This window comes from Acomys minous (genome assembly GCF_964271855.1).
Source record: "Acomys minous genome assembly, chromosome: 19".
NCBI classification, from domain to species: Eukaryota; Metazoa; Chordata; class Mammalia; order Rodentia; family Muridae; genus Acomys; species Acomys minous.
In genome coordinates, this window is record NC_140499.1 from 27,342,942 (window position 1) to 27,352,455 (window position 9,514).

General features: G+C 38.7%; 1 pseudogene across 1 annotated transcript; it reads right to left on the bottom strand.

The window, feature by feature from the left end:
- Positions 1 to 1,367: 1,367 nt before the first annotated feature.
- LOC311589989 (asparagine synthetase domain-containing protein 1-like) lies at positions 1,368 to 4,365 on the bottom strand (annotated as a pseudogene). The gene is made up of 2 exons: positions 3,680 to 4,365; positions 1,368 to 2,699 (listed from the first exon to the last, which is right to left on the bottom strand). The product of its transcript is annotated as an asparagine synthetase domain-containing protein 1-like (transcript).
- Positions 4,366 to 9,514: the final 5,149 nt, after the last annotated feature.

Sequence of the window (9,514 nt, forward strand, 5' to 3'; positions counted from 1 at the left end):
CATCCTGATCATAGCCCCTTCTGTCATCTCTCCCTCATCCCACCCTCCCTCTCTTTTCCCCTTATTTTCTCTTCCTTACTCCTCAGAAAAGGGGACCCGCAGGCATATCAAGTCACATCAGGACTGAGTACGTCCTCTTCCACTGAGGCCAAGCAAAAGATCCCAGCCAGAATTAAGAGATTTTTAAAAAGCGGGCAACAGAGTCCATGTAAGAGACAGACCCTGCTCCCCTTACTAGGGGGCTCACATGAGGACTAAGCTGCACATTGGCACATATGTGTAGAGGGCCTAGATCCAGTCCATACCTGGTCCTTGTTTGGTGCTTCAGGTTCCATATGCCCCCAACCCTGGGCCCTGGTTAGTTGACTCTGTTGGTCTTCTTGTAGAGTTCTTGTCCCCTCTAGGTCCTTCTATCCTTCCCCCCACTTTTTCAAAACAAGGCTCCCCGTGTTCTGCTTAATGTTTGTCTGGGAGACTCAGCATCTGATTCCATCTGCTCTCAGAGGATAACTATGCTAGGCTCCCATTTGCGAGCATAGCAGTGTAATAGTGTCAGTGGTTGGCTTCTCCCATCAGGTGGGTCTCAGGTTGAACCAGGCTTTCAATGGACCATCAACCTCGGCTTTAACTTTACCCCTGCACATATTGTAGGTGACATAAATATCTCAGAGGCTGCACCCAGTGCCATAATTCTTTCAGCAAGACTACACACAACTTTTCCACTGCCCAAACAGTGCCACCATGTGGAGACTAAGAGCTCAAATGCCTGAAATTATGGAGGACATCTCATCCAATCTACCACACCCTGCATTTTAGTAATATTATGCTTATTGTATAGAGCAACATGTTACATATGTGTGGAAAGTCTGATATTAAATTAACAGGGATAGTGGAGGAGTAACCATAAAGAAACAGAAATTCCTCCAGCAACAAAACTTTTTCTATCTAAACTGTGTTGGTTAACTTATGCACAAAACATATTACACCACACACACATATATAAATACCACCACCACCACACCACTACACAAACACACATGCAATTGCTGAAGTATAAACTCTCCACATGTTATATGCCAGCTGTACGTGGTGCTATCATATTATAAATTGTTATCATTGGAGAAAAATGGATGAAGATTACCTGAATTATTTCTCATAAGTATAATGAATCTATTATCTCAAAATAATGTCTTTTTAAAAATGACTTTAATAATGAAAGTAATTCAATCAGGTGAGAGAGAAACTTTCAGAGATCACAGGGACAGTTAAGGTGAAGAGGCGTTAATTCCTCCCAGCTGTCCCTTGTTAGGACTGTGTTTCTCCTGTAACTAGGATACCTTGCAACTCAGCAATAGTGTCAGAATCTGCTCTGGAGATGTTGGAAGGTGGTGGAAAATATTCTTTTTCTGAACAAACTCTCCAAGTTTTAGATGATATGCAGATTAAAATATTGTTTTTCCCACAATAAGGCAGCAGTTGTTTATTTTTAGGTAACTATCACAAAATGTTGTTATACAGTGCAATCATATTATGATGTACTCTTAAGAGGTTTTCTAAGGTAGGATTTGGAGTCCTCCATATTTATCAAACTCTTTCTCATTAGTTTTTTTCTAGTTTTGCAATTCTAGATTCAAACTGTATGGCCGTTTCATCAGAAGAGTAGAGGCTGGGATACAAATTCTGCAACTGCAAGGTATAGAATTAGCTTCTCACCAATTCCATGGGGAAAATCTAGGTCTGCCTTTTCCCAGACTAGCAAGGAATTCAGGAAAGACATCCAGGACAGGAAATCTTGTTTCCTTTTGATGATTACCAATAACTGTCATCATGACCAAGGTTTCTAGAAGAAATTCAATCCATTTCCATTTCTATTTCCTTATTCAATCCTTCTAGACCAAGATACTGAAAGCAGACACCGGGGTGACTTGCCAGATGTTCAACTGCACCAGTTCCAGTGAGAATTGCCTTTACACCACTCTTGTAAGATCTCACAGCATCCTTGGTCGCCAAGCAACTGATTCCTCTGGAAGCCGACCAGACAGCACAGGCAATGCTGGCATCCAGAACTGTGTCCAACGGCTGGACTAAGTGATATAGTTGAGCTCTTCTTCGTTTTTGTACTTCAAGGGAAATATTAATTTCAGGAAAAGTCTAAGTTTGAGGAGGGTTGACAGACTGTAATTCCTTTAGTCTGCTTTTCCTGTGACTTGGCCTGGCACCTCAGAGTCATTGGGACCCTGAGCCACAGCAGTACTCTGATAAAACTCTTCAGAAGGGATGTCATGGGGGTTTTCTGTTTTCTTTTTATTTTAGGAATAGGTGGCCTGGTCTTTTGTTTAGTTACAAAGGCCACATTCAGAAGATGACAGTCAGCAAGGGCTGCAATCACCACGGCATCAGCCCCTCCAGAAAACGGGATTGCACCATTTGTTCTCTTACCACAAGTTTTCAAAAACTTCCTTTGATGCCAGGTGTTCTTCCCTACCTAAATGTAAGACTCGTCTCTAGACTGCAACATTGAGGACCTCAGTGAACTGCTGAACTACTTTTTTTGTATGTTCATCTGGAAGAAATGCTTCGAGTGTCTGTCTTGGACCTGGAATGCTGGACCTGTTTCTACAGTGAGTTCCAATGGAACCTGAGATGGCTTCTTATTTCAGTGAACAACAGGCTTTGAAAAATACGGTTTAATTGGGTTCCTTTTTTTTTTTTTAAATGATGTCCTTGTGTAGCTTTTTACTTTTTTTTTTACTTTATTAATTTATTCTTGTTACATCTCAATGGTTATCCCATCCCTTGTATCCTCCCATTCTTCCCTCCCTCCCATTTTCCCCTTATTCCCCTGCCCTATGACTGTTCCTGAGGGGGATTACCTCCCCCTGTATATGCTCATAGGCTATCAAGTCTCTTCTTGGTAACCTGCTGTCCTTCCTCTGAGTGCCACCAGGTCTCCCCCTCCAGGGGACATGGTCAAAGGTGAGGCACCAGAGTATGCGAGAAAGTAATATCCCACTCTCCACTCTACTGTGGAGAGTGTTCTGTCCATTGTCTAGATCTGGGTAGGGGTTTAATGTTTACCGCCTGTATTGTCCTTGGCTGGTGCCTTAGTTTGAGCGAGACCCCTGGGCCCAAATCTGCCTATCATAATGTTCTACTTGTAGGCTTCTGGGACCCTCTGGATCCTTCTACTTTGCCATTCTCCCATGATTCTCTCATCTAGAGTCCCACTAGAATGTCCTCCCCTCTGTCTCAGTTTCCTGGTAAGTGAAGGCTTTCGTGGGACATGCCCCTTGGGCTAATATGCAGATATAAGTCGATAAATGGATTGATCTAGAAATGATCATAATGAGTGAGTTAACCCAGAAGCAGAAAGACTCAAATGGTATATAATTGGGTTCCTTTTAAACTGTACTTTCCAAAGCCTGTTGTTCTCTGAAATAAGGGGAGACATGGCGGCACTCAGAGGAAGGACAGCAGGTTACCAAGGAGAGACTTGATACCCTATGAACATATAAAGGGGGAGGAAGCCTCCTCAGTCACAGTCATAGGGGAAGGGAGTAAGGGGAAAATGGGAGGGAGGGAGGAATGGGAGGATACAAGGGATGGGATAACCATTGAGATATAATATGAATAAATTAATAATAATAATAAAAAGGCAAACATTGAAAAAGAAAAGTACAGTCTGGCTTCATTTGCTACCACTGACACAAATGCTGGCAATTCTGCTGGAGTCAGATCATTACCACACTCTTCAGCAGCATTCTGCTTAGAAACATGTTTCCAAGTATATAATTTTAAAATCACACACCTGAAAACAGGAGCAGAATTGAGAACGATTTGGAAAATCCCACATGCTGGGACTTCTTGCCCCTGTTCTGCAACTCCATATATTTGGAAAGGCAGAAACTCTTGCACAGATTACTAAAATGCCAAAGTGAGCTACACCATTAAAAAAAAGTCCGTATCAAACCACAAGTAATGGCTAGAAGCTTGACAATGCATAAAAGACCAAGGTCCTTGGACTTTAGAGAAGAGTGACAAAATATCAGACTCATTGCTACAGGTAGAAAGGCTATTGAACATAATTCAAGTGTCATTGTCTTCTGCTTTAACTTCTACTCCATGAAAAACTTCTCCATTCCATAAGAACACGTTGCCACTTTCACCTTCTGCAGGCTGGGCAGTCAAAACACCTCTCAAATGAAGAACATGACCAGAAAATAAGCACTGATAGTTAACATCAGATTTTAACAGCTGTTTGCTACTATTGGGGCCCTGTGGTCTAAGACTGTACAGTAAATCTTCTCTTAAATCTTCACTGAAGTGCTCAACAGAGAAGCTCACAGAACAGCAAATGCCACACATGGTTATGGTGAAGCCAGGGTGACTGGGTCTTGACTTTGGTTTTCAAATCTTGGTGCTCTTTTTTTTTTAAATTCATCTAATGTATTTTTGCTTTCAGAAAACACTTTTGTTTGATCTGCAAGAAAGAATGTGCTGCTGTTCTGTTGCTGCCTGTATACTTTCTGGTTCTTCTTTAGGTTAGAAAACTCATCCATGATAATTTTTTTGTTCTTTAATCTTACTGCTAAGGGCTTTGGCCTGTGCAGTTGACGTGTGGGTGGGCAATGGTGCAGTAAGGTTGTGAGAGTACACCCCACTGCTGGGCATCTCCACGCTGCGCTGCACACCAGAGGAGAAAATGGCAGCCTGTGGGCACAGATTAAAATATTGTGCAATGGTAAGGGAGGAGGTCCCCTTCTGTCAGAGGTCTAGGGGAGGGAAATAAGGTGAAAGAGGGAGGGGGGAGGGTGGAAATGGGAAGATATGAGTGAGAAGATAACAATTGGGATGTAGCCTAGATAAATTATAATAAAAGTAAAAAGGTTAAAAAGTCATAATCATAACAATAAAAGAGTAAATGTAGCAAAAATACATACATACATACATACATACATACATACATACATAATACTGTGCTCACCACAAATCAGAACATTGATGCTTAAAGTGTCCAAATAGGCATCTACCTAAAACACTTGGCTCCCGATACAGTATGTCTGACTTGATGTACTTTTCAGTCCAACTTCTGTTTTGTTTTATGTTCTTGATTAATTTTTTGTAACATTGTATATAAGGAAGCCATTCAATGATATATTGGACAATTAAAGAATGCCTTGTTTTTAGTAGAAAGAAAATAATTGTTAAGAATAATTCCCTAAAACAAAATGTTTCTAAACGAAAATGCAGTGTGAGCAAATCAAAGTGAATTTTCTATCTTACACTGGAAATACCAGTTTATTACCATATTAGAAGTAAAATTGAGCCACAGTATATACTTTTGCACATTAACTTTAATAAATGAAACAGTTCCAAGAAATAAAAGGTTTACTTTAACTTTAGCTAAAAGGAAAATATCCCATATGGAAATACAGTAACTAAGGAGATTGAAAAACTAATAAATTTACCATTAATTTATACATAACCAGATTTGTTTGTTTGTTTTTCAAAACAGGGCTTCTCTGTGTAGCCTTGGCTGTTCTGGACTCACTTTGTAGACCAGGCTGTCCTCGAACTTACAGAGATCTGCCTGCCTTTGCCTCCCTAAGTGCTATGATTACAGATGAGCACCACTGATCCCAGCTCATAACCAGTTTGCTAATATATATACTTGAGAACTTTTAAATGCCATCTGTTTGACAAGAATGTTTCTCAATTTGATGTACTCTCTGTGATCTCCTTTTATCTATGTGAAGTTGCAACTATTTTCACCAGTTGTACACAGAAAAAAGTAAAGTTATGTAACTTCCTAGTTCTAAGTCATAAAGGAGATGTAGCTTACACACTATTGGGTCATTCTCGCTTTAACAGTATACTGCCAAATAAGAAGCTGATCTACACTATGGCTGTGGTGCCATGAGCCGCCACTGAAAAAGGCTATGGTGTATTCAGCTCTGCTGATGTCTCCACTATTAACTCCCATCCTTTGCCAATCCTGTGAATAAGTTATATTGAATATTCAACCTGAAATAACTCTAATGACAGCCGATATATAGACCTTTCTCAAACACCACAAGTACAAAACAGTGCAGAAAGAAGAAATACACAACCATCACTCATGTTGACAGTAATCTTTAAAATATAATTAGCAATTTGGTTTTAATGTATAAAATGTTAGCCAGGTCAATAAAAGTAAAATATAAATAACGTTTAAAAAAATCAATTATCCTTTACTTGAGCAATGAAAAGTTCTATTGCTAAGATCTAGAATATAAATCCATTAGTTATAATCTGACTGGCAAGAAGATTCCTTGAAACATAGGGTTTCAGTTACATCTTCCAAATAAGCTTAGCAGGCTACAGAGCTGAAGAGCAAATGGGAGGACCTTGAGTCTTTGAAGTAACACCCCAAACCTTCACCTACTGAGTTGAAAGTTTAATTTGAATCCTTTTACTTTAAGTCTCCGTGTTCCCCCAGTTCCTTCAAGGTAGATGACCTATTTCCAGGAGCAGCCATTCTAACATAAGCTGCCACTCTGGTGGGATTATTGAGGTGCTCAAGCCCACATTCCATATGTCTGTTCAGAACCTTGACTCATACTCCAAATCTTAACTGAGTCTTGGAACCAAGTCTAAAGCCAAGAAATATAAACCATTTTAAAATTCTAACTCCAACCATTTTATTCATATTAATTGACTTGGACAAAACAGAGGGCATAGAAATAAATATAAAAAAAACATGAAACACATGAGAGTAATGTTAATATCTTTAAAGTAAAATTGCCTATGCATTTTCCATTCTCATATTCCTCTGTTTTGCCATTTAAACACTTCCCACGTTGAATTTTTTTAAAAAACTGATTTAAAGTAGACTCAGGGCTAGAGAGATGGTTCATCTGTGAAGAACACACGTCGCTCTTACAGAACAGCCAAGTTCCACTTCAAACATCCAATCAGGGTGACACACAACTGTCTGTAACTCCCCTTCTTGATCTGGGTCCCTCTTTTGGAATCCATGGACAGCTGCCCACACTTAGCACTAACTCCCACAAACACACACACATATCCATAACAAATTATTTTAATCTTTAAAAGCTAAACAATAAACTAAGCTACTGACTTCATTTTAAATGTGTAGGGCAATTATCTCAGACTATTGAATTATATCTTGTTTGAAATATAATCTGAACTATGATGTCTCAATTTTTTTAAATTTGAAGAGTGAGAAAATATTCATATTTTATGATTCTTTTAAATTTTTCATTGTAATTTAAATGTGGAATGCCCTCCCCACAGGGAGGTTTTTTTTTTTTTCTTGTGTGAAAACATGTGGAACCCCAGTAGAGGTACTTTTGGAGACTTTTTTTTAGGACCTTTAAGAGGTGGGGCCTAACTGAAGGAAGTGGGTTGCCCAGGTGGGGAATGGGGCCTTGTGCTTTATAGCCACGCCCCATTCAGCCCCAGTTTCCTGCTTCTCTGTCCACCAACATGTAACTGCTGCAGACGCAGACCTGCCAGCACCAAGCCTTCTCTGCCCAGATGTGAGTTTGCCTTTATGTGCTGTTTGGGGGCATAGCATCACAAAAGTAACCAACATAGTTTATCACACAAAAATCATTAAAAAAGAGTTAAATGACCAGCTCTTTAGCTACAGTTTAAACTGTATCTACGAAATTTAAAAAGTAAGTATTGTTATGCATTACACATTTAAACAGTCAAAACAATTGAGTTAATCAAGGAATAAACGGAAGACATTTTAATGTATTCTTAATTTTTTGTTTTTTTTGTTTGTTTGGTTCTTCAAGACAGGGTTTCTCTGTGTAGCCTTGACTGCCGTGGACTCACTTTGTAGACCAGGCTGGCCTTGAAGTCACTGTGATCCCCCTGCCTCTGTCTCTCAAGTGTTGAGAATAAAGGCATGCGCCAGCACCGCCTGGTGGCATTTTAGTATTTTTAAGTAATTATATTCACTAATTTCAAAATAAATGCGTTCAATAAAGATAAATCTATTACTTTAGCTAACAATTAAAACATAAATACTAAATAGGAAATATTATCTTAGATTTAGTTTGCAATAAAAATTCAAAAGGAAAGATTTTATAAATATTTTTATACAGATTATTGCATGTTTGGGGCTCAATTTTATGAGCTAGAGACTAACTTGCTGACTATGAATATTTTAATGAAAATACAATGATGTAAGTAAATCAGAACCTAGAGATATAGTAGCAAAATAATTTAAGTCTTTTCATCAGAATTACTGATATGTGAACATGGATGGAGTTTTGACCCCCAAAGCCTATAAACTTTCAGATAAAAACTACCTTGTAATTTTCACTACATAGGAACTAATTTTTCTATCTGGGAAATAGATAAGCTTGGTTACCTATGGCTCTAGTTTTTTCTTTTGTTACATGTGTAACATTCTAACCTACTGTGATTGCTGTTTTAGAGTATGTTCTGTACCATCTTCATATGGCTATCAAAACAGCAGGACAAAGCAAGCGAAGACACCCCAGGATTATGGTTTAATTATATCTGCTCATATCCCTAAACTAATAGATTCAACTTTTTAATACTAATGCATCTCCCTTACTTCTGCATAAAATCAGAAATACCATTAAAACAGAACATAAAACTACTAGACCATCAGACTTCCACTTTATCTTTAAGACAAAAATATGAAAATTTTAATTATTATTACAACCCAACTATAAAATTATAAACTCACTAACCTGGAAATTGGAAGCAGATAATATCAGTTGCTTAGTCAACAAGCAGAATTGAAATATGTCCCTAGGAGAGTTAAGGAAGTGCTTTTTAGAATCCAAGGTTAATTGTTCATTATTTTTCCAGTCGCTTTCTTTTCTTTTCTCAGCATGGAAAATCCGGCTCAATTTTTTTTTTTCAAAGCAACAGCTTGCCTGGGTCAAACAAGAAGAGAAGAATTACTCATTTCGAAAGTGTAGTAGGCATTTTTCAAAGTTTAGCTGGGAGAAAAGGGCATATGTAACTCCATTAGGTAAGTGTTACCTTCAAATAAGGAGTGAGAAAATAATGAGGCTGATTTTACATCTGATGCTGATGTTTGCTTGGCATTCCTAGCGGAAGCAAGCTCATCCCAGCCGCTCAGCCCAACCCTGTCCTGATAAAGCAGTTGAGAACATCTTTCATTCGAGCAAGAATTTTCGTCATTCCTAGTATTACAGGGGCCATGTGTTAACAATCAAAAACCTTTAGCACATCAGTAGGTGGGTGTTATTTATCACAGCTCCCTCCAGTGACTTCACTAAGAGAACACAGCCGGTCACTGAAACTCTTGGGGATTCAGTCATCACCTCTAATATATAGGATTAATTTCTTGCCATCCCAAATCCATGAAGCAAGACAGGATTGATGCCAATCTCTTCGAAGTTTTAAGTCAATAATCTGTCATAATCATTTTCTCACTTTTTGCTTCCCACCCTACACCCTTATGACAACTATATCAATACTTGGGCATCTGTTTTAGAGA